The sequence below is a fragment of the Orcinus orca genome, chromosome 5, assembly GCF_937001465.1.
Source record: "Orcinus orca chromosome 5, mOrcOrc1.1, whole genome shotgun sequence".
Taxonomy (NCBI): Eukaryota; Metazoa; Chordata; class Mammalia; order Artiodactyla; family Delphinidae; genus Orcinus; species Orcinus orca.
This window is the reverse complement of record NC_064563.1, coordinates 24,144,725-24,171,526: the sequence shown is the minus strand read 5'-3', so window position 1 is coordinate 24,171,526 and position 26,802 is coordinate 24,144,725.

The window sequence follows — 26,802 nt, the reverse complement described above, 5'->3', positions numbered from 1 at the left end:
TCGCTGATCACAGAATACCATAACCAGTATAATAGGAGTTTGAAATATTGTGAGAATCACCAAAATGTGACACAGAGATGAAGTGAGCAAATGGTGTTGGCTTGAGGCAGGATTGCCACAAACCTTAAATATGTAAAAAAATGCATTATCTTCAAAGCACAAAAAGCAAAGTACAATAAAACAAGGTATGCCTATAATATACATGTACACTAATCCATGTGTATGTACATATGCAAAAATATTTTAATATATGTGTATATATATATATGTATATCCATCTGTATTAAGCTAAAATGAGTTCATACTGATGTCTCCAACTCTAATCCATTACTAAATGGATCATTCTAGCCTTCCCCCATGCTCATATGTACCCTCTTAGTCTGAGAGTGAGAAACCTCGCTTTCACCAACTGCCAACTATTTATTTAATTGTTCGATTCTGTTTATCTGATGGGTCCAAGAAAAGTACTTGATTTTCAGTTTGCTCAGCTTTTTCTTATTATAAGCAAGAAGAGACAGCTTTCAAGTTCACACACTGGACTGAAACCAGAAGTGCTGTGAACATATTTGTACATGTTTCCAGGTCAATGTGTATACATGAAGACCTGCAAATGTAGGGAACCCGGGTTATCAAAATCCCCTGTTGCTGCTTTCCAAATTCCATTGCTCTGTTTTGCTGCGGCCATGCTTTCCTAGAGGTTTCTCCTACCCAATAACTAAATGCAGCAGGAACGTAAGGCAGAAACATTCCTGGGAGACACATGACTACTTTGAGGCAACCGTGGCTCAAGAATTACCTGAAAGCTTTGTCGAACCTTCTTTAATCTCTCCCATCCAACTTTCTCTCCCTCTTGCCTTTTCTGAAGGTCAAATTTACATCAGCCTGATAGGTTTTCCAGCCTTGTCTGACACCCTCCCTATTTTCTCTCAAACAGGGATTTCCATTAATCAAATCCTTGCACATTTTATCCCTCTTGTCTTCTGTTTTTCAGAGGACCCACTATAACGGTCTAATTTGGGAGGGTCTGTCCCCACTCACAATACACATTCTGAGAATCGTTAGTTTTAGGAATTGTATACTAACCTGTCACAGAAACATCCAAAAGCGTTAGGTAAAGAAGTGAATTGAAAGTATAAAAATTGAATGTACATAAAGTATATATGTGTTAAAAATATTTGGTTAGTTCAGTGACTATCAATTGCACAGCCCTTATAGGGTAATGCAGGGACGTATACTGAACACTCTTTGAGGTCAGAAAAAGTGCCCTTCAAAATGAAAGCAAAAATAAAGAAGGAAAGGAAAAAGAAAGAAAAAAACAAAGAAAATTACACTTTAGTTTTGCATTTCACAGAGAAAATCAAGATGATTTTACAAACCTATATGCCTGCTCAAAAATCACAGAATTATTAGAAGAAATGTTAGAAGTTTAACCCTATGTATAATGCGTAAGCACACTTTATAATACAGTGCGCTATTCAGACTCTTCTTGAACATCTCATGGTAATCTTTTTTCTGCTAGTAATTAAATAGATATTAACGTAATACATTTAGTTTCATCTGAGGAAAAATGCTGATGCTTGTCCAGAGTTTTTACTTTATCTGGTGCCATGTAAATACAATACTTGTATGTAACATGAAATATTTTATGAAGTTTTTCATAGACTTAATTAATCTTTATTTTTGTTACAGCAGAATAACTTTAAATACTAACCACCACAAAGTAAAAAATAATTATTTTTAAAGTCCCTCTAATGCTAAAGCTTTTATTATCACTGTCTCTTCTGTCTACTCTCCCACCCCAGAGCATAGACCAATTCTGCTTTCTATTTGGTATTACAATGCTCCTTGTCAACACAAATTAACTCAAGAGGTGAACTGTTTGTTTTTCCTTGTGACTTCTTCAGGCAATAAATAGAAACCCAGAATAAATAAAATATGAAATACTTATGCTGGCAGGTCTATTGCCATGATTTATAGTTGATATAGATTTCGCTCTTAAAGTTCTATGTCAGAAATATTTTGTCAATAGCAATATTACACAAAACATAATAATAGCGATATGATTGGAAAAAATGTATTAATGTATAGAAGCAGACTAATTCATCAAGGAATATCATTATAATACAGTTTGGGTAAAGCACGTTTCGGTTTCATGTTTGTCAAAGAGAAGGGAGAACTCTTTGAGGTTCAACATTTTCCTGTTAGCACACATATATTTCATGCTCTTTGTTATGCTGCTTTCCATTACACTTATTTATGCTCTATTGTTCTTAAGAGAAAAATAATCTTCATGCAGAATTTTAGTTGATCTGACTTTTAAAAATAGCATTCTGCTTTTTCTCTCTTAGTCACTCTCGATATTATTTTCTTCTTACATAAAAATACTTCCAGTAAAACCACTGAATTCGATTTTGACTTCTTGTATTACTATCAATTGTATTTCTAGCAGTTTTATTGAGGTTCAATTGGCATACGGTGAACCGCAATATTTAAGGTGTACAATTTTATTTGTTTTAACAGATGTGTATAGCCATGGAGCCATCAACAATAATCAAGATAATGAACCCAACTATAACCTCCAAAAGTTTCCTTGTGCCCTTTTATAATCTCTCCCTTTGATCCCTCTTCTACCCCCCACTCCTTCCTAACCCATCTCCAGGAAAATACTAATCTGCCTTCTGTGACTATACATTAGTTTTTATTTCCTATGATTTTATAAAATGCAGTCGTATCATATGTACTTTTTTTTTGTCCGTCTCCTTTCACTGAGCATATTATTTTGCAATCTGGCTATATTGTGTCATGCATCAATAGCTTCATTCTCTTTGTTGCTCAATAGTATTCCACAGTATGAACATACCACAATTTATCCATTCACATGTTACTGGGCATCTGGGTTGATTTCAGTTTTGGGCTATATGAACCAAAGCTGCTCTAAATCATTCCATGGACATATGCTTTTATTTTTCTTCCCAGATAAATACCTAGGCATGGAATAGCTGAATCACACTGAAGATGTAGTTTTAATTTTTAACAAACTGCCAGAATATTCACTGAGACTGTTACAGAATTTGAAGAGTAATTAATATAATCAAATTAATATATAATTAATTATAAAAATAAAAATTAACAAATATTTTATTAATAATAATTTTGATTAATTAATAATAATTTTATTAATAAAATTAATAAATAAAACAATTAATTATAAAATTAATAATTAATTAATATAATCAAATTAATATAATCAAAGTGATGGCTACTATACCTGTTGGAATTGTATGTCTTTGCATGTGGGGAAGAGGTGAGAAATTCATCAGTCAAAAGAAGAATAGCTATAACTCAGGTGTATATATAGCATGACTTTGTTGTGGCATGAAAGTTCAAATGGAGATAGAAGGATGTATGTGGAAAGTGAGTAGCCAAGTTAGCAATTTATTACCTCTTGGTTCTAAATTCACTCTTATTTGCCTGTTCCTTGATATTAATGAGGGTGGGGTTTGTAAAAACTTCTACTTTGTCCCCTAGCGCAATACATGTTAATTCTGCCCAGTAGAGGGCGCTGGATGGACATGAACGAGGAAGAGTTGTTTTCTTCCTGGTTCGTATGTGTTTTGTTCACTAGGCTCCCGGTGAGTACTCTTTCATGCTCACCATGTTCCTGGGGAGAACCCTTTCTCCAGTTGCCAGCTCCTATGCACAAGTGATTTATCTTGTACTGGGTTCCTTCAAGGACTAGATCTTTCTAGCCCTTGATTCTTGAGTACATGCAGATTCCCTCCTGATAGACTCCTGCAGGTTGCAGCTTTTTCCTGTGCTCTTCTGCTGCACACTGTGGTTTCTCCCAAGCTGAGCACTTGTAGCACCAGCACCTAACTCTTGTAGAGTGTCTTTTCTTCACCTTCGGTAGCGCAGGGAGACCAATGATGTCTAACAGCTCTCAGCTTCTAGCTGTATCTTCTCTGTAAGTCTCACAATGGAATGCAACAAGCGAGGCATCTCCCTATGAACAGACTCCCTCAGCACCCTCTCATGGCTCCTCCCTGGTGATGGCTTTCCCCAGCGTCACAAATTTCCAACAAGTCCCACCAGAGAAGTGCTCCATGATTTCTCTGATATTTAGTGAACTGTTGCCACATCCTCTGAAATGAGGGTGGGGACAGGGGGCTTGGGTAGTGGCTTCTTGGGTGCTCTGTCTCAGCCTTAGGAATGGCATCTGCTCCAAATATCTGCTATTGTACTCTTTAAAGTACTCTTTAACTATTACTAGCCAATCTCCTATTACTCTAATCCTCTGTTAAAAAAAAAATTATATTAACCTTTCTTATTCAATGTACTGTGTGATTTCTGTCTCCTTATTGCCCATGATTGATACATACAGTTTCTTACAAAAACTGTTTTTAACTATTGATTCAAATGAGTTAAGACTTGACATTTTTTTCTTTTTTGCAATTTCATGTAGCTTATATCTTGAATCTGGTAGTCATAACACTAGATAAGTTACTTTTTATGGTGATATTTGAGAGATGTTGAGATGTTTGCCTGTTTCCCAGATACCTCCTTTCCATCATCTAGCTGCTGGTTTGTGAAATGCCACATTGTAAACACCATTATTTTGGGTTAAAATGGTATCAATTATTAAAAGGGAAAACTCTTGGGGAGGCTTTGGACATTAGATTTTCTCAGGAATTCAAACCTTGGTGGAAATTTCTCTTTTAATCATTTCCACACTGTTGTCTCTATAAATTAGGTTCTGCCTGTTTAATCAATCATTTTATTTGCATGGGGCTTGGGTGTACTTGTGTGTTTTGAGATGAGGGGCAAAATTGGGAATGGAGAAGTAAGAGAGCACCACAGAAGGTAAGACAAGCTCTGAAAAGAGGGAGAGAGTGTGGTAAAGAAAAAAAAAATTACTCTGTTTCACAATTTTAATCTACTTAGCCAGCATAGAAATTAGAAGTTGTTTTAAATACTTGACATTTATTTATTTGTTTGGCAAGTCGTCATCCAGTGTTTACTGGCCAGAGACGACTGGAAACAAAGGCACAGAGGGATCAATCCTTGTTCTTACAGAGCTCGCTATTCAGTAAAGATCATACATTATCATATATTTTATATATAAAAGTGAACTGTGATGAGTTCCATAAGAAATATACACAAAATGCTAGGAGGGACTCAGAGGAGGAAAATCTTATTTCTTGCCAATGGGGGTGATAAAATGCAGATGCAGTTGTTTCTCATTTAAGTTTTTTCTACCCAGAAGTTATTAGTCTTCATGGACATTTCACATTGTTCAAGCAGATGAATAAGACTTTCAAATTGTATTTAGCCCCCTGGACCCATCTTCTATCATCTGCCTACTATCCAGCCTTATCACACTATTTGCAGATTCTTCAAATATCCTATATTTTCCCTTGTGTCTCCTTACATATCTCTTTGCTTTGGCATATGTTTATGTCTGTGCCTAGAAAGCATTTTACCAGTTTCATATATGCCAAATGTCACCAGCTTTAGTAAACCTTCCTCAGTATCCCACCTCCTTACACTGAACCCCCATATAGCATTTACTGCTGCCAAAGAATATGACAAATACAGTAATATAATATCTACAAAATGTATGATAAATGGTGCATGCTTCAAGAATATAAAGATATATGCTCTACACATCTTTGTATCTGGCAGAATTTAATCAAGTATGTGGATCATCTGGTCTTCAAAATGTGCATCTACATTGAATGAACAAGTGAACAATTTGAGATTTAAAAATCTTCAGAAATTTTGTCACTAGAAGATGATCCAGTTTGCAAAAAATATATAGTATCATCTGTTTCCATTTTGAAACTACCTATTTTTTATAAATTAATGTTGTATAAATGGTTTATATTATGCAATTAATGTCAGTATCTATGACCAGCAATTAGCAATGAGTCAGACTCTTGGTCACTGGTGTTATGGAAGATGGTCATATATTGGTTTAAATGAAAGTATATACTTTTATTTTTATTATAGTGATAATGCCTGCTGTGAAAAGTATCAATTCTAGAAAATTAAGAGAAGAAACAAGATGACATGTTAGCTCCTGCAGATGTCTGGTTATAAGCTAATGATGGCTTAGTCTAGGGTATATATATCATTAATAGAAATTGATGAAGTAAGCATATATTTTAGAAGCAGAGTCAAGCAGTCAAGGTGACTGTGGGATGGAGTATGAAAAAGTTAGCGAAATAAACAAAGCTAACTCATAGATTTTTGGCTCAAATAAAAGTGCAATGGACTGGGATGGTGAAGACTAGAAGAGGAGTGTCTGAGTGCGTTGGGACAACAAGATGTCCTTTACCTGTGTTAAGTTTAAAATGACTAAAACACATCCATGTGAAGACATCACAATGCAGCTATGAGTACCAGAGCAGATCTCAGAAAGAGCTGAGTTTTATGGATAAAGATACAAAACCTACCAGCATGTAGATGGGGTAGCTGAGACATTTACTGCTCACCAAATATCCTTGTGCTCCCCCAATTTACCAGCCTTCTTGAACTGAGGCAGGACCATGTGATGAGTTCTGAAGAAAGACTGTGATTGAAAATAATATGTGTCATTCTCAGACCAAATCATTTAAGAGCCAATGTGTAACACATGAACTCTCTCTTTTGCTCTGGTGACCTAGATGACCATGTTTTCATAAGATGAACTAAAATCTGGTAGAATGTTCACCAGCCTGGTTTTCTGAATTACTATTAAGTTTTATATGTCTAGTAGAATTAAAATGAAGACATCAAGTGAATAGTTAAATGTATGTTTACAGTTCAGAGTTGAGGTACAATCTAAAGGTACACATTTGGGAATCATCAACATAGAGATGTTTTTAAGTGCTGACAAAGATTCTTTGCTTGACCAAACTTTAATCAGGCTCCTGAATCTTCTCCTAGGCCCATGCACTTCCTTACAAATCTAGTTTTTGCAAAACCCCTGCTAAGTCAGTTTAATGAGATTACTTACCTTCAAAATCTGATGAGGTTTCTTTACTTTCACCATCCCTCAGGTGATATCTGATCACTCTGGTCTGTCTTCAGCAAAAATCCAGTTAGGTCAGTTTAGCCAGAACTCCCTTTATCCTTGATGTTTCTTCTTAATAATTTTCCATCCAGTGAACCCCCCACCCTGCTTCTTAGCTATAAATTCCCACTGGCCCATCCTGTATTCTGAATTGAGCTCAACCTCTCTTCCCCACTGTAAAATCCCATTGTGATAGTCCCTATCTTATTGTGAGTCACCTAAATAAAGTCTGCCTTACCATCTTTAACAAGTGTCATTAAGAAAGAGATATCTGAGAGAGAGGGGAGAGGAGAAGGTGTAGACTAGCATTTTAGGAAATTGGGAGCATGAATATTCTAAGGAAGTGCAATAGTTGCTTGAAAATTTTGTTCAAAAGAGACCATAGATTCAGAAAATAGAGTAAACGTTGTCATTTTGCCATCATGAGCAAGGAGAGGCATTATCACCATCTAGGGCTGGAGATCATTGTACCATCTTAATTTGTAATTTGTAACAAAGTACAAATGACTCCCTACAATTGAATTATTTAATAAAGCAATTTTTATATCTAATTATTCCTAAACAAAAACATTTGATGAAGGGTTTTTCTTCACATATTCTTTTCTAAGATAAGCTGACAGATGCTTTGACAATAAAACACATATATCCTTATGTCATTGTATCAGAGGAAGAGACAGAGAGCAGAATTACATTCTAGTTCTTAAATGCTTTGGTCTAGAAGTGACATATGCCATTTCTACTCACAATCCATAGGATAGAACTAGTCACATATTTCTGATCAACTACAAGGGATAAATGTAAAAGAGTCCAAGGATAATTAGTGAATAATAATATCTATTCTCATCATTTCAGTTAGCATATCAAAATTATGACTTCTTTTGTAAAGAAGTACAACTTTAAGACTCCTCAGAAAATGTCCATGAATATTCAGAACACATGCCAGTAATTAGAAAAAGAACATCAAATTCTGAACACAATGTGAGTCTTTGTTGACTTAATGAACAAGCAATTTGAGGCCTTTCTAAAATATATTATTACCACTTCTACTTGAGTGCCAAAGTCTATTTTCTGGGTTAAAGCCCTCAAGGAATTAGGAATAGAGATTTCAACTCTATAACCTCAATAAGTAGAAATGATGTGTAGTAATGTCTGATAGCATGAATATCAAATATGGGGTGAAGAATGAACGATCAGAAAGTAGCAATGAGGTACAAAGTAAACATCTGTTCCTCCTGTAAGCCAATGTAAAGAATCAGTGAGAAAATGGAGCATCGACCCTTGAGTAGAATTTACCAAAAGTCAGCTTTCACTTGAAGCAATTAATGAAAGGATCTCTCAGAAATAAAATAGAGAACATAGGGGATGTTAACAATGACTGACCAAGAGTTACTGAAGGCACAGCCAAAGGTCAATGGGATCAGAAGAGAAGACACACAGAATCAATGAGGCCTAGAGTGAGGAGTAATATGGATGACCTGGAGTCCTGTGGATTTTGGGGGTGACCTAATTAAACAAGGATAAAGAATCTAATGGGAATAGTTTTGGTAAGCCTATGAGGATTGGTAGAGCAGAAGAGGTGGAGATTCTTCCCAGAAACATGGTGTCCACTTTTCAGTTTGGTCAATAGTTGAGTGGAGTGATGATCTTATTAGAATACTCAGCACTCAGTGGTTATTCTATACTGTTTGGATGGAAGCTAAGGATGTATAAGTGACTTTTTTTTTTCCTGGAGGAGTTTAACATTAATTAAGGAGATAAGGCATTTGAGGATGTGCCTTTTAAACAGAGACAAAAAAGCCAACCATGAAAACCAAAAGAAAAGATGTGGTCAAGTGAGGTACAGAAAACAAAGAGAACAGTGTCACAAAAAGAAATCAGATACAAACAGTGTTTAAAGAAAGGAGTGGCAGACTGTGCTAAAATGATGCTGTGTGTGTGTGTGTGTGTGTGTGTGTGTGTTAAAATACATTTTCATTCATTGTTTTTATGGCTGTAATAGATTCAAAAGTGACTACTATTGTCCTTATTGAAGGAAGATAATTAGATGTTAATAAAATATTATTTCTTTTTATAATTCATTTAGTCATATTTTATATATACGTAATGTATATATAAACTTTGTTCACTTTAACCTTATTTTTTAAAATAATTAATAAACTTTATTTTTAGTACAGTCCTACCGAAAAATTGGGTACTACAGAGTTCCATATATCCTCCCCACCCTAACTCCACCCCCATCCCCAGCATGCAATTTTCTCTATTACCTTTCGTTAGTGTGGCACATTTGTTACAATAAATGAACCAATATTGATACATTAGTAATAACTAAAGTTTATAGTTTACATTAAGGTTCACTTTCTGTGTTGTACAGTTCTTCTATGTGTTTTGACAGACGCAATATTACATTATCATACAGAATATTTACAACATTCTAAAGATTTCCTATACTTTATCAATTAATCACTTTTCCCTCTCCCTAATCCCATAAAAACCACTGACCTTTTTACTAGCCATACAACTTTGACTTTTCTAAAACTTCACGACTGGAATCATACAGTATATAGCCTTTTTTTTTTTTTTTTTTTGAGGTGTGCGGGCCTCTCACTGCTGTGGCCTCTCCCGTTGCGGAGCACAGGCTCCGGACGCGCAGGCTCAGCGGCCACGGCTCACGGGCCCAGCCGCTCCGCGGCATGTGAGATCTTCCCGGACCGGGGCACGAACCCGCGTCCCCTGCATCGGCAGGCGGACCCTCAACCACTGCGCCACCAGGGAAGCCCCAGTATATAACCTTTTAAGACTAGCTTCTTTCACTTAATAATGTGCATTTAAAGTTACTGTACATATTTTCCTAGCTTGATATTTTCTTTTTATCACCAAATAAAATTCCATTGTGTGGTTGTACACAGTTTGATTATCCATTCATCTATTGAAAGACATCTTGGATGCCACCAATTTTTAGCAGTTATGAATGCCATAAACATTCATGTGAAGGTTTTTATGTGAACATAATTTTTTAGTTCAATTGGGTAACTACTATTGCTGTACTGTATGGTTAGGCTGAGATCATCTTTGTTAGAAACTGCCAACCTGTCTTCCAAAGTGATGGTATTATTTTGCATTCCCACCAGCAACAAACACAGTTCCTGCTACTCCACAACCTCATTAGCATTTGGCATTGTCAGTTTTTTGGATTTTAGTCATTCTAATAAGTGCATATTCATATGTCATTGTATTAATTTGCAAATCCCTAATGACATATGATGTTAAGTAACTTTTCATACGTTTATTTGCCATCTTTTTGTCAATCTTTGGTGAGATGTCTGTTCAGATGTTTGGTCCATTTTTTAAAGTGGATTGTTTTTATTGTTGAGTTTTAAGTTCTGTGTGTATGTAAGGATACAAGTCCTTTATCAAATATGTGTTTTGCTAATATGTGTTTTTGTTTCTCCCATTCTGTGGCTTGTATTGGGTTGACCAAAAAGTTCATTCGGGTTTTTCCCTACTATCTTATGCAAAAACCCAAAAGAAATTTTTGGCCAACCCAATATTTTGACTCACTTAACAATGTCTATTGCTGTGCAGAAATTTTTTAAAAATTGTAATGAAGTCTAACTTACCAGTCTTTTTTCTTTCAGGATCATACTTTTGGTGTTGTGTCTAAAACTCATTACCACCATCCAAGGTCATATCAATTTTCTATATTCCATGTTTTATTCTAGAAGTTTTATAGTTTTGCATTTTGGGTATAAATCCATTTGAATTACATTTTGTGGAAGGTTTAAGTTCTGTGTCTAGATTTATGTGTTATTCATATGATTATTCAATTAGTCTGGCATTTATTGAAAAGACTATCCTTTCTCCATTGACTTGTCTTTACTCCTTTGTCAAAGATAAATTGACTTTATTTGTGTAAGTCTGTATGTGTGCTTTCTATTCTGTTCCATTAATTGATTTGTCAGTTCTTTTACCAACACTGCACTCTCTTGATTTCTGTAGTTTTAGATAAGTTGTAAAGTTGAGTAGTGTCAGTGTTTCAGTGTCAGACTTTGTTCTTCCTCTTCAGTACCTGTCAACTATACTTGGTATTTTTCTATCCATAAAAACTTTAGAATCAGTGTGTTAATATCCATAAAATAATGGGTATTTATTATCCATAGTCCCTTTCTCGGACTATGATCAGGACTACATTGAATCTATAGGCCATAAACATGGGATAGCACTCCATTTTGCATATGTTTTATTTTTTTCATTGGTGTGTTACAGTTTTCTGCATATATATATTGTATTCATTTTATTAGATTTATGCCTATGTATCTGTCTCTTATTTAGTGTTTTTAATTTCAAGTTCTAATTGTTTACTGCTGGTACATAGGAAAGACATTGACTTTTATATATTAACCTTATATCCTGTAACCTTGCTATAGTCGTTTATTGGTTCCAGAAATTTTTGTTGTTGTTCATTGTTTGTCAATTATTTGAGATTTTCTGCATAGACAATCATGTCATTTACTAACAGAAACCTTTTTATTTTTCCTTCTCAATCTGTATACCTTTACTTCCTTTTCTGGCCCTATTTCATTAGCTAGAATTCCCAGGACAATGTTGAATGGGAGAGGTAAAGGGAGGCATCTTGCCTTATGTCTGACCTTGAAGGGAAAGATCTGTTTTCTCCCCACTACCATGAGGTCAACCATAGATTTTTTTGTAGATGTTCTTTTATCAAGTTGAGGAAGTTACCCTCTATTTCTAGTTTTCTGAGAGTCTTATGAACGTTAGGGTTTTGTCAGTTGTTTTTCCTGAATTTATTGATGTGATCATATAGTATTTCTTCTTTAAGCTAATCAAGTGGTGAATTACATTAACTGAATTTCAATGTTGAATCACCTTTGCATACCTGGAATAAATCCCATTTGCTTGTAGTGTTTAATTCTTTTTATATATGTTTCAATTCAATTTGCTAACATTTTAGTTTAGATTTTTGCATTTATGTTAATGAGAGATATTGGTCTATAGTGTTCTTTTCTTGTAATGCTTTATTTTGCTTTGATATTAGTGTAATTTTGGCCTCATGGAACGAGTTAAGAAATATTCTCTGTGCTTCTCTTTACTAGAAGAGATTGAAGAGAAGGGGAATAATTTCTTTCTCAAATGTTTGTTAGAATTTACCAGTGAAACTATAGGAATGATTCTTTTGTGGAAAGTTTCATTATCAATTTCATTAATTTCTATCAATTTCATTAATAGATATATGCCTATTTATGTATGTCTCATTGTGTGAGGGTACGGTAATTTGTGCCTTTAAAGGAATTGATCTATTATTTAGGTTATAAAAATTTGTGAACATAGAGTTTTATTGATCTTTTCAAAGAACAGCTTTTGGTATCATCAATTTCCTCTATTGATTTCTAGTTTTAAATTTCATTAGTTTCTGCTCTAATTTATTTTTCTGCTTGTTTTAAACTTATATTGCCCTCCTTTCTTTAGTTGCCTCAGGTGGAAGCTTAGGGTATTGATTTATATCTTTTTATTTTTAAATATATGCATATAGTACTATAACTTTCCCTCTAGGTATCACAAACTTTTTGATAAGTTGTATTTTTGTTTTCATTTAATTCAAAATATTTTAGAAATTTCTCTTGAGACTTCTCTTTGAACTATGGGATATTTAGAAATGTGCTGCTTCAACTGAAAGCATTTGGGGATTTTTCAGATATATCTCTTATTGAATTCTACTTTAAAGAGTTTAAATTAACTTAATCTTTAAGAATCTAAATTAACTTTGTTGTGGTCTAAATGCATTTTTTTATTATTTTCAATTGGTTAAGATGTGTTTTCTGGCCTAGAATGTGGTCTATCTTGATGAATCTTCGTGGTGAACTTGAGAAAAATGTGATTCTAATGATAGATGAAGTATTCCATAAATATCAATTAGGTCCAGTTGATTAATGAGGCTGTTCAGTCCACTTACTGATTTTTCTGCCTACTGGCTCTGTTGATATTTAATAGAAGGATGAAATTTCCAAAAATAATCATAGATTCATCTTTTTTTCTTGCAGTTCTGTCAGTTTTCATCTGTTGATTCTCTGTTGTTAAGTGTACACACATAACATTATATATTTTTGGAAAATTGACCCCTTTTACCATTATGTAATGCTCCTTCTCATCCACAATATTTTTCCTTGCTTTAAAGTCTGCTTTGTTGAAAATTAATATGGTTACTCCAGCTTTCTTCTGATTAGTGTTAGCATGGTATATCTTTCTGCATTTCCTTACTTTTAATCTATTTTTGTCTTTATATAATAGGGTTTCTTCTAGACAACATATAGTTGGGTCTTTTTTTTTTTTTTTAATTTACTGTGACTGTCTCATCTCTGTCTTTATTTGCTATATTTAGACTATTTTCATTAAAATTGATTATTGATATAGTTGGACTAATATTTACCATATTTGTAACTGTTCTCTATTTGCTGCATTTTTGTTTATTTTTTTAATCTTTATTTTTCTTCCTTTTCTAGTTTTAAATGAGCATTCATTTAATTTCATTTTCTTTCCTCTTTTATCATGTCAATTTTCTTTCTTTAAAAAAAAATTAGTAGATACTCTAGTTTGCAATACACATTTACAACTAATCTAAGTCCACTTTTAAGTAATACTGCATTATCATGGGTAGTGCATTTAGCTTATAACAGATTATCCCCAATTCTTTCCTCTCATTTCATGTAACATTTTCATCATTCATTTTACTTATCCATATGCTACAATCTTCCAAGACATTGTTGCTATCATTGCTTTGAACAAATAGTTACCTATCAAATCAAGTCGGAAGATAAAAAATGTTTAAAATTTTTCCTTCATTAATTTTTCTCTATTGTTCTTCCTTTCTGTATGTTGATATATTCTATGACATATTTGAATTGCTTCCGCTCCTCTAAATTATGAGTGAGCTGTTAAAAAAAATCTTTAGCCCCTCCACTGGCTCTTAAACCCTTTGATCACTGGTTAGGTGCTCATTTTCATGATTTCTGTCATTCTTTAAATAAATTTTACTCTTATAATAGCACTATTTTGTGTTTTTATTTTCCTTTTGAACAAAGATTACAAAGTATGATTCCAAAATTTTATTTCTTCTAACCTTATTTTTAAAATTTATAGATACATTTCTCTTTAAATTTTCATGGTTAAATATGACAACAACACTATAAAAGTTTTAAAACAAATTAAATATTCCAGAATGTGCAAGGTACTTTTCTTTGGTTGATCAGATTATTGGTGAGAGTAATTACCTTAAAAAAATTCCATGTATTTTCATAACTAGAAATCTAAGTCTCAAAATGCTGTGAACAAGTCTGCGTAAGTGGTTGTTTGATCATTTTTTAAAATACTAAGCCAGTCATGCTACATTAAGAAATCAATTTAAGAAAAATCTGGTTGATTATGGTATTCTTTAATCTCCTACTATTAAAGCCGTCCCTTCTTCTCTGCTTAAGCTGACTCTTTTCCTGGGGTTTCCAAAAACGCCAGGTTGATTAATTGTCAACCTGGGGTTTTTCAGCGTGTTTGTGCACTGATATGGCTCAGCAGGAATGCCTGAACAAAACACTAACATGAACAGTGGTGTGGGAATATTAAAGATTAAAAGTTGCATTTAATTTTCTAATCACTGGGAGGGCAATTTGTCCCTGGGATGCTTCCTTTAGCAGTTTGCAAATTTTGATTTGACTTAGAATTGAACTTTGACCTTAAGATGGAAATTTTTAATGTGCACTGATGTGCTGAATTATTATATAGATTTGTCTTTTTTATATAGATTTATTTATTATATAGATTTGTTTTTTTTTTAAGTCTTAAAGTGAAAGGGATATTATAAAAGCAAATGAGATAATGTTTGTGAAAATATTTAGAAAAAATGCAGAGGAAATTTTTTTTCTTCCTTCTTGCCTATTATGGTCATAAGCATCACTCGGAGCCACCTCTACCGTTGCCTCTTCCATAAAATGTCCTTTCAACTTTTACTGTGGGATAATTAATTATTGTATTTTCAGAGTTCCTGTGCCATATTGTGCATACATCTTTATATTATGTATTCCATTATATTTTAATGAGCACATTGGGTCTTTCAGCTTAAGTATATCTCTGGTCCCCAGAAAATTAACTGCTGTGCAAAAAATAACAGTTGGAATAGTTAACATTTTTCAGCATTTTTTTTTTTTTACTTATGCTTTAGATGTATCACTCTAATCCTCATAACAGTCTTTTAGAAGTTTAGGGATATTAAGTGATATTAAGGATCATTGCAGTGATTATTCAGTAATAACTCAAGTTGGGATTTAAATTCAGATCTGTCTTATTCCAAAGGCTGATTTTTCCCCAACATAGCATGTGGCCATACTCATAACAACATTAGAATTACTAATTCTTAAACACATAACAGGAAGTTAATAATAATGCTAGAATTTTAGTTTATGCTCTGAGAATCTGAGGCCCTAACATTAAAAATATTTGAAAAAAGTAACAAGACAAACAACAAAACAGTGTGTATGTGAGCATCATGTTGGCTCCTGTAGCAAATAACCACCAAACTCAGTGGCTGTCAATAAGTGACTTTATTGCAAACTCACAGAGATAGTCCACAGAGCTTCCAAGCTGTTGATTTTTGGTGATACTCAGGCAGAGGATTATGCCCTGAGTCATTTGGGGTCTCAGGCTGATAGAGTTTGTGCCACACGCAATATGGTATAACTTCCTGGATTTTCTTGGGCACTAGTCTTTCAGTTAGCAGAAAAGAAAGGGAGAATCACATATGGGACAAGATCTAAAGGGATGTACATCATTTCTATTCCCTTCTGTTGGAAAGAACTCAGTAAAATAACCATAACTATCTGAGCAGGAGGCTAGAATACAGTCTGTGTGCTAGGAATATGAGGGAAAAACAGCTCTGACGAACATCTACTCAGTTCTACAACAGACTGATCTTCTAGTCACCAATATCCATTTCCCCACTAAGCACATTCTTATTAGCTCTCCAAAAGAGCAATCCATGGTTCTATCCAGTCAATGCATCTGACTCAGCATTTGCATTAGATCTCTTAAGAAACACCCCTTTCCAGTTCAATCCTCAAATCTGTGAAGTACCAGCAACAAAAATCAATATCAGCAAACTAGTCCTAATAAATCCTCAGTTTTGACATATGCAAGAGTTCCACTTCCTGAGTGATAAGTGTTCTTTGTTCACATTTGCTTTTGATAAATTTCCAGTAAATTTATCAAAATTATAATAGTTTCTGATTTCTGTCCAGATTAGAATCAAAATTGTAGCTAGTAGGTGGAACTTGGGGGAGAACAAGTAATAAAGAAGAAATTTGGGGAAAGTAACAAAAGCTACAAGGTAGAGAATGCAGACTCCAGCATTAAAAATGTAGTTATGGGGCTTCCCTGGTGGCGCAGTGGTTGAGAGTCCGCCTGCCGATGCAGGGGACACGGGTTCGTGCCCCGGTACGGGAAGATCCCACATGCCGTGGAGCGGCTGGGCCCATGAGCCATGGCCGCTGAGCCTGAGCGTCCAGGGCCTGTGCTCCGCAATGGGAGAGGCCATAACAGTGAGACGCCCGCGTACCACACACACACACACAAAATGTAGTTATGTGTACCTGTATCTTCAGGTACAGATGCAGATTAAAAGCAGAGACACTGTCCCAATTTAAGCAGAGACACTGTCCCAATTTAACACATGGATGTTGTAGTAGAGTTCTGAAAAATGTAAATACAAAATATGGTGGAAACACACAGTGTTTAAATTAATATTAAAGATGCCTTACAGGAAAGGCATAATTTCCTTTTTCTGTTCATCAATGCATGTAAGAAATGTCATCATAATTCTAGTTTTCAGGCATTAGATTTGCTGAGCATGTCCTTTTGTGTTTTAGAAACATGTGTATCAGATGCATAAAATTGCAACCACCTGAAATTTAATTAGCATTATTTGTTATGTCACGCCACAGTTTAAGTGTAACAAATTCTAAGACCAACAGAGTACTTCATAAACACAAGGAAAAATGGATTTGGAAGACAATTTACAACTGACGTGAAGGTAATAGTGAGTTAGAGAATTAGCATTAAGAACGTTTTCAGAGGTTCTGAGCAACAAGGTAAATGTTTGTTGTGGAGCATGTTTCACATAAGTTCGGAAAAGGATTGAGTCAAATCATCTCTCTGTGAGAGAAAGAGTCTTAAAAATTAAGATTAGGGATTCGCTGGTGGCGCAGTGGTTGAGAGTCCGCCTACCGATGCAGGGGACACGGGTTCGTGCCCCGGTACGGGAAGATCCCACATGCCGCAGAGCGGCTGGGCCCGTGAGCCATGGCCGCTGAGCCTGCGCGTCCGGAGTCTCTGCTCCGCAACGGGAGAGGGCACAACAGTGAGAGGCCCGCGTACCGCAGAAAAACAAGAAAATTAAGATTAGTTATTTTAAGTCGTTTGTCTAGACAGCTTCGGAAAACATATTCATCTCATTTTTATTACCCTGTTGATAGATATTTACAAGCACCAAGGAATAGATCTACATTAAAATGGAGACTAGAATATGTTCATGTTAACTATTTAATGTTCATCAAGTCCTGTGTTAGAGACATTTCTTGTATCTTCCATTTAATCCTCAGAGTAAATACAATTGTTATATTTAATTACTATATTTAACCCGAGGATCCAGGTGTTTTGGAACCTGAAGTTAAAAAAATTTGTGTGGGCACACATTTTGCAGTTTGATTTTTCTTTTTATTTTTATGATTTCATTATGTTTATTTCACTGTAATCAGTTATCTTTCCAACAGCATAAAAAACGCTAGTATTTCTCCTATTTTATTTTATTAATTTAGTATTCTTTTATCATTTTTTTAACATCTTTATTGGAGTATAATTGCTTTACAATGGTGTCTTAGTTTCTGATTTATAACAAAGTGAATCAGTTATACATATACATATGTTCCCATATCTCTTCCCTCTTGTGTCTCCCTCCCTCCCACCCTCCCTATCCCACCCCTCCAGGTGGTCACAAACCACCAAGCTGATCTCCCTGTGCTATATGGCTGCTTCCCACTAGCTATCTATTTTATGTTTGGTAGTGTATATATGTCCATGCCACTCTCTCACTTTGTCACAGCTTACCCTCCCTCCTCCCCATATCCTCAAGTCCATTCTCTAGTAGGTCTGTGTCGTTATTCCCGTCTTACCCCTAGGTTCTTCATGACCTTTTTTTTTTCTTATATTCCATATATATGTGTTAGCATACGGTATTTGTTTTTCTCTTTCTGACTTACTTCACTCTGTATGACAGACTCTAGGTCCATCCACCTCACTACAAATAACTCAATTTCATTTCTTTTTATGGCTGAGTAATATTCCATTGTATATATGTGCCACGTCTTCTTTATCCATTCATTTGTTGATGGACACTTAGGTTGCTTCCATGTCCTGGCTATTGTAAATAGAGCTGCAATGAACAATGTGGTACATGACTCTTTTTGAATTACGGTTTTCTCAGGGTATATGCCCAGTAGTGGGTTTGCTGGGTCATATGGTAATTCTATTTTTAGTTTTTTAAGGAACTTCCTTACTGTTCTCCATAGTAGCTGTATCAATTTACATTCCCAACAACAGTGCAAGAGGGTTCCCTTTTCTCCACACCCTCTCCAGCATTTATTATTTCTAGATTTTTTGATGATGGCCATTCTGACTTGTGTGAGATGATATCTCATTGTAGTTTTGATTTGCATTTTTCTAATGATTAATGATGTTGAGCATTCTTTCATGTGTTTGTTAGCAAACTGTATATCTTCTTTGGAGAAATGTCTGTTTAGGTCTTCTGTCCTTTTTTGGATTGGGTTGTTTTTTTGTTATTGAGCTGCATGAGCTGCTTGTAAATTTTGGAGATTAATCCTTTGTCAGTTGCTTCATTTGCAAATATTTTCTCCCATTCTGAGGGTTGTCTTTTGGTCTTGTTTATGGTTTCCTTTGCTGTGCAAAAGCTTTTAAGTTTCATTAGGTCCCATTTGTTTATTTTTGTTTTTATTTCCATATCTCTAGGAGGTGGGTCAAAAAGGATCTTGCTGTGATTTATGTCATAGAGTGTTCTGCCTCTGTTTTCCCCTAAGAGTTTGATAGTATCTGGCCTTACATTTAGGTCTTTAATTCATTTTGAGTTTATTTTTGTGTATGGTGTTAGGAAGAATGTGTATTCTGTTGTTTTTGGATGGAATGTCCTATGAATATCAATTAAGTCCATCTTGTTTAATGTATCATTTAAAGCTTTGTTTCCTTATTTATTTTCATTTTGGATGATCTGTCCATTGGTGAAAGTGGGGTGTTAAAGTCCCCTACTATGATTGTGTAACTGTCGATTTCCCCTTTTATGGCTGTTAGTATTTGCCTTATGTATTTAGGTGCTCCTATGTTGGGTGCATAAAATTTTACAATTGTTATATCTTCTTCTTGGATCGATCCCTTGATCATTATGTAGAGTCCTTCTTTGTCTCTTGTAACAGTCTTTACTTTAAAGTCTATTTTGTCTGATATGAGAATTGCTATTCCAGCTTTCTTTTGATTGCCATGGCATGGAATATCTTTTTCAATCCCCTCACTTTCAGTCTGTATGTGTCCCTAGGTCTGAAGTGGGTCTCTTGTAGACAGCATATATATGGGTCTTGTTTCTGTATCCATTCAGCCAGTCTGTGTCTTTTGGTGGGAGCATTTAATCCATTTACCTTTCAGGTAATTATCGATATGTATGTTCCTATTCCCATTTTCTTAATTGTTTTGGGATTGTTATTGTAGGTCTTTTCTTTCTCTTGTGTTTCTTGCCTAGAGAAGTTCCTTTAGCATTTGTTGTAAAGCTGGCTTGGTTGTGTTGAAGTCTCTCAGCTTTTACTTGTCTGTAAAGGTTTTAATTTCTCCTTCAAGTCTGAATGAGATCCTTGCTGGGTAGAGTAATCTTGCTTGTAGGTTTTTCTCCTTCATCACTTTAAATATGTACTGCACTCCCTTCTGGCTTGCAGAGTTTCTGCTGAAAGATCAGCTGTTAACCTTATGGGGATTCCCTTGTGTGTTATTTGTTGTTTTTCCCTTGCTGCTTTTAATATGTTTTCTTTGTATTTAATTTTGATAGTTTTATTAATATGTGTCTTGGTGCATTTCTCTTTGGATTTATCCTGTATGGGATCCTGGACTTGATTTCCCATATTAGGGAAGTTTTCAACTATAATCCCTTCGAATATTTTCTCAGTCCTTTTCTTTTTCTCTTCTTCTTCTGGAACCCCTATAATTCGAATGTTGGTGAGTTTAATGTTGTCCCAGAGGTCTCTGAGACTGTCCTCAGTTCTTTTCAGTCTGTTTTCTTTATTCTGCTCTGCAGTAGTTATTTCCACTATTTTATCTTCCAGGTCACTTATCCGTTCTGCTGCCTCAGTTATTCTGCTATTGATCCCATCTAGAGTATTTTTAATTTCATTTATTGTGTTGTTCATCACTGCTTGTTTCCTCTTTAGTTCTTCTAGGTCCTTGTTAAATGTTTCTTGCATTTTCTCTATTCTATTTCCAATATTTTGGATCATCTTTACTATCATTATTCTGAATTCTTTTTCAGGTGGACTGCCTATTTCCTCTTCATTTGTTAGGTCTGGTGGGTTTTTATCTTGCTCCTTCGTCTGCTGTGTGTTTTTCTGTCTTCTCATTTTGCTTATCTTACTGTGTTTGGGGTCTCCTTTTGGCAGGCTGCAGGTTCGTAGTTCCCATTGTTTTTGGTGTCTGTCCCCAGTGGCTAAGGTTGGTTCAGTGGGTTGTGTAGGCTTCCTGGTGGAGGGGACTAGTGCCTGTGTTGTGGTGGATGAGGCTGGATCTTGTCTTTCTGGTGGGCAGGTCCACATCTGGTGGTGTGTTTTGGGGTGTTTGTGGCCTTATTATGATTTTAGGCAGCCTCTCTGCTAATGGGTGGGGTTGTGTTCCTGTCTTGCTAGTTGTTTGGCATAGGGTGTCCAGCACTATAGCTTGGTGGTTGTTGAGTGACGCTGAGTGTTGGCGTTGAGATGGAGATCTCTGGGAGATTTTCACCGTTTGATATTACATGGAGCTGGGAGGTCTCTTGTGGACCAGTGTCCTGAACTTGGCTCTCCCACCTCAGAGGCACAAGACTGACTCCTGCCTGCAGCACCAAGAGCCTTTCATCCACATGGCTCAGAATAAAAGGGAGAAAAAATAGAAAGAAAGAAAGAAAGAAAGAAAGAAAGAAAGAAAGAAAGAAAGAAAGAAAGAAGATAAAATAAAATAAATTTATTAAAATAAAAAATAATTATGAAAAAAATGTTAAAAAGTAAAAAAAAAAAAAGAACAGACGGACAGAATCCTAGGACAAATGGTGAAAGCAAGGCTATACAGACAAAATCTTCCACAGAAGCATACACATACACACTCACAAAAAGAGGAAAAGGGGAAAAAATAATATATGTTGCTCCCAAAGTCTACCTCCTCAATTTGGGATGATTCGTTGTCTGTTCAGGTATTCCACAGACACAGGGTACATCAAGTTGATTGTGGAGCTTTAATCCGCTGCTTCTGAAGCTGCTGGGAGGGCTTTCCCTTTCTCTTCTTTGTTCGCACAGCTCCTGGAGTTCAGCTTTGGATTTGGCCCTGCCTTTGTGTGTAGGTCGCCTGAGGGCGTGTGTTCTTCGCTCAGACAGGACGGGGTTAAAAGGATCAGCTGATTCGGAGGCTCCGGCTCACTCAGGCCGGCGGGAGGGAGGGGCACGGATGTGGGGCGGGTCTGCGGCGGCAGAGGCCGGCAGGACGTTTCACCAGGCTGAGGCGCGCCGTGCGTTCTCCTGGGTAAGTTGTCCCTGGATCCTGGGACCCTGGCAGTGGCGGGCTGCACAGGCTCCTGGGAGGGGAGGTGTGGGGAGTGACCTGTGGTCGCACACAGGCTTCTTGGTGGCGGCAGCAGCAGCCTTAGCGTCTCATGCCCGTCTCTGTGGTCCGCGCTTTTAGCCGCGGCTCGCGCCCGTCTCTGGAGCTCCTTTAAGCGCCGCTCTTAATCCCCTCTCCTCGCGCACCAGGAAACAAAGAGGGAAGAAAAAGTGTCTTGCCTCTTAGGCAGCTCCAGACTTTTTCCCAGACTCCCTTCCGGCTAGCCGTGGCGCACTAGCCCGCTTCCGGCTGTGTTCACGCCGCCAACCTCCGTCCTCTCCCGGAGCTCCGACCGAAGCCCGAGCCTCAGCTCCCAGCCCCGCCCGTCCCGGTGGGTGAGCAGACAAGCCTCTCGGGCTGGTGAGTGCCGGTCGGCACCGATCCTGTGTGCGGGAATCTCCCCGCTTTGCCCTCCGTACTCTGTTGCTGTGCTCTCCTCCGCGGCTCCGAAGCTTCCCCCCCTCCGACACCCGCGAAGGGGCTTCCTAGTGTGTGGAAACATTTCCTCCTTCACAGCTTCCTCTCACTGGTGCAGGTCCTGTCCCTATTCTTTTGTCTGTGTTTATTCTTTTTTCTTTTGCCCTACCCAGGTACGTGGGGAGTTTCTTGCCTTTTGGGAGGTCTGCCAGCGTTCAGTGGGTGTTCTATAGGAGCACTTCCACGTGTAGATGTATTTCTGATGTATCTGTGGGGAGGAAGGTGATCTCCGAGTCCTTCTCTTCCGGCATCTTCTCCTCTCTGATTTTTTTTTTTTTTTTGTATACAGGAAAGAGAGAGAAACTGAAGCTTAATATTCTATAGCTTCATGGTAAAATGGCCTCTGCCCATAGTAGAGTTGAGAAAAAAAGTCTTAGAAAAGTAATTTTCATAGTAATAAGTGGTAAAGCTGACGTTCAAATCCATGTACTTCTGAATCTATAGACCATGAGTTTTTAATTCAAAATGATGACTAGAAAATTGATGTAAAAAAGTGGAGAATATGTGTCAATCCTGGTAGATCAAAGGAGATAGTGCCATATTTGCCATTCCTTTTAGCCCCGGACCCAAATAACCTGCAGAGTTTGTGCAGAAATTCATAGAAGTGGTGTCTCTACATTTCTTCTCTTGAAGAAGTCAATTTATATTTTTATTGGGAAAATTACAGCATTACATAATATTTATCTCTTTTCCTTTCTTTCGCCTCCCCTCAACTGAGAGCTCACCCAAGAAAGTTACTAAATCTTACTGATCTATCTCCAATGCTTTGGACTGTGCTTGAAACATGCTTTTGTTTTTTATTAGATCTCCTGAGATTTCAGGTCCAGTGGCTGATTAGTTCCATTATAAATTAAGCACAAAACTGTGTCTTCCTTTGCAATACATATCATCCGTAAAGAAATCTTCAGTGCTTTGAAAAGAACCTCATCATCTTTGTGAAAATGGATTTTCATTCCTTCATTCTACAGGTTATTTCACTTAAACACCTACCAATTCTACCTTGTTACTTCATAAAATATTTTGGGTTCTCTTTTCCTCCTACTAACCTCCAAAGTCAGTGAATTAGTGTTTTATTTTGTTTTAATTTCTATGAAAGAATCTTCATAATATACTATATGAATTATTTTTTAACATATAAACTCATTCACTTATAAAACTCTTAGTTTCTGAAGCACTCTTTATTACAAAGGAAGGATCTCAGAAAAAAGGCAAATTAATGATGATAATTTATATTATTGGGAAATAGATAGTACTGATACTGTTTTCATTGTTTATTCCAACATTACTTCTAGACATGGAAGTGATAGAATTAAAATTAACTTACATTGATTATTTTAATTTTAGAAAACAAATGTTGGTGTATTACATAATCTGCAAATACACAGCATTTTTTGCTCAAAACAATCAGCTTAAATTATCAGATGGAATATTCCAAATGAATTTTACATAATTACAAAAAACACACTTTATTAACATTTTACTAGACCATGATGAGTTTTACAATTTGATATGATACATGCTACAGACTACAAGGATTGTCTCCATCAAAGATTCTGAAATGCAAAATAGACAAGAATGTTAAAACAACTACTAAAGACTAAAACGACCTTTGACACAGCCTATGAAATATACAGTGGTCTCAAATTCTGCTAAGTGAAGTAGGGAAATATTTTTAAAATATTGCTTTGTTGCAAGAATATGATGACTTAATAAAGAATACATCAAATTGCTGTCAGACTGATTTGGATGATAATAAAATCCTCCTTTGATGTAGCAACCATCTACCAATTACTGATTTTTAAAATAATACACGAATTGACCACTTTTGTGTAATATTTTCTACAGTTATTTATCTTATATGTTACTTTCTTCATGTCATTTTATTATTAATGAATCAAATACTTCTTATAATACCTTCAAATTAAAATAAATTATGTTGAGGTATGGAAGGAATATCTACAGTGTCTTTGGAAACAATCATTAAAATTTTCTAAAGAAATAAAGTCCCCTAGGATAACTAATTTAAAAATATTAAATGAGACAATATGGAAACTAAGGGTGAATAATCTGTTATATTAATTACACATTTAAGTTTTATTAAACACATCTAAAATTACCTAAATCATTTGATCTGAACATTAAAAAAATGTAACTTTGTATATTAGAGTGGGTATGAAAGACCTATTTCACAAAGTCATTAAGAAGAACAGTTATTTACAGGGACAAAGTTCTTTCAAGAAACCTCTTGACATATCTCCACTGTCGTTGGTTTTCTAATGGAGGATGGCTTATGGACTTACACAACATCTAAATCCATATGAGTTTGAGGTTTCTTGCATCTCTATTTCATTTTAGTCTGTGTTCAACAGTTAATTTCCTTAAGATATCTTCTCTGATGACTGTATCAAAAATGGACCTCCTGTCACAACCAGCTTTACTTTTCTTCATAGTACTCATTACACATCCTCATGTTTTCTTATATATAATTCAATTTTCAAATATTTATTTACTAAGTTGTCATCTACATCCTTCATTATAATGTAAGCTCAAAGAGTCAGAGAGTGTTTATTAGTTTCTCTTCAATGTCTTCAATATCTGGCTCACTGAAGGCACTCAATAAATATTTGTTGTCAAAATGAATATATTTGAATGTCAAATAACTATGTACCTTATCATAGGTATGTTTTAAGTAAAACATACAAATCAAAAAGAAGATTTCGTTAATCAGAGGTCTGATAAATGAATAAGACTGAGAAAAGCCACCTATATTGATGCACTTGCACTCAAGTCTCCTACCTAGGAAAACTCTAGATTGGAATACTTAGGTCATTAGAGAGTGAGAAAAGGGGCAGAGATCGCTGGCATCATTTGAAAGTCTATATATAAGACAGCTAATATACTCTCCCTTCTCTACTACTCCCTTAGGGGAAATAGTTTGCATAAAAATATTTATCACCAGAACAAAAAAGAAAGAAAATGACATTCTCTCCTCAAAGATGGAACACACAGTCTGGAGTTTAACTAGATGACATAGGGCTTGGTGTCTCAGTGTAAAGCCATTTGCATTTCATTATTTTGTAGCCCTTGGACTATGGGGGTTTGTTTTTTTGGGGGGTTTTTTGGGGGGTTTTTTTTGTGTGTGTGTGCGGTACGTGGGCCTCTCACTGTTGTGGCCTCTCCCGTTGCGGAGCACAGGCTCCCGACGCGCAGGCTCAGCGGCCATGGCTCACAGGCCTAGCCGCTCCGGAGCATGTGGGATCTTCCCGGACCGGGGCACGAACCCGTGTCCCCTGCATCAGCAGGCGGACTCTCAACCACTGCACCACCAGGGAAGCCCTACTGGTTTGTTCTCTTGCCAACCCTTCTAGTGGAAATGCTCCAGACAAATATGAAGAGCTCTTATAGGACTTTCATAAATGGGAATGGAAAATCATTTATTAGCAGATTAATGATAGAGAAAGACCAACATAATGAACAGAGAAGCTCTTTTAAAGGTATCAGCAATCACCTTGAATGTAAAAGAACCAAACACACCAGTTAAAGGAATATCAACAGACTGGATTCATGTAACTAACAAATATAAGCTGTTGTACAAGGAAAATAGTCTAAATAAGGACATGGCTAAATTGAAAGTAAAGGGATAGGAAAGGTGTGTCATGCAATAATAATTAACTAAAATGCTGTGCCACTGTGTTAATATTAGGCAAAACAGGACTTTGAGCAATTAATATTAAGAGAAAAAAGGACATTTCATTTTGATAAAAAGTTATTCAACATGGAGACCCATAATAATGTATGAAAGTTAGAAAGGAAGAAGTAAACCTCATAGTCTACAGAACGCATGATTGTGTAGCCAGGAAATTCTAAAATAATCTTTTTTAAAAACTATAAAAATAATTGAATTTAGCAAGATTCTGGACACTTGGTAAAAATACAATTTTTTAAACTGTCTCTGTATACCAGAAACAAATATTTAGGATATGATTCTTTTAAATAGCCTTTATAATAGTATAAGCAATATCACATACCTAATAATAAATCTGTGGAAATATGTGTAAGATCATTTCATTTAAAACTAGAAAATACCGATAAGAGAAAGTTAAAATTAATAAAGAAATATACTGTATTGAATGTCTTAAAGACAATATTACCAACAAGTTCATTTTCTCAAAATCGGAATATAGCTTTGGTGCCATGTTAATCAAAATTCTAACAGACATCTTTCCTGGAAATTGTCAATCAAATTTTAAAATCTGTATAGAAATGTGGTGATCTAGGACAGTCAAACAATCTTCAGAAATGAACAATGTAAATTTACACTAAAA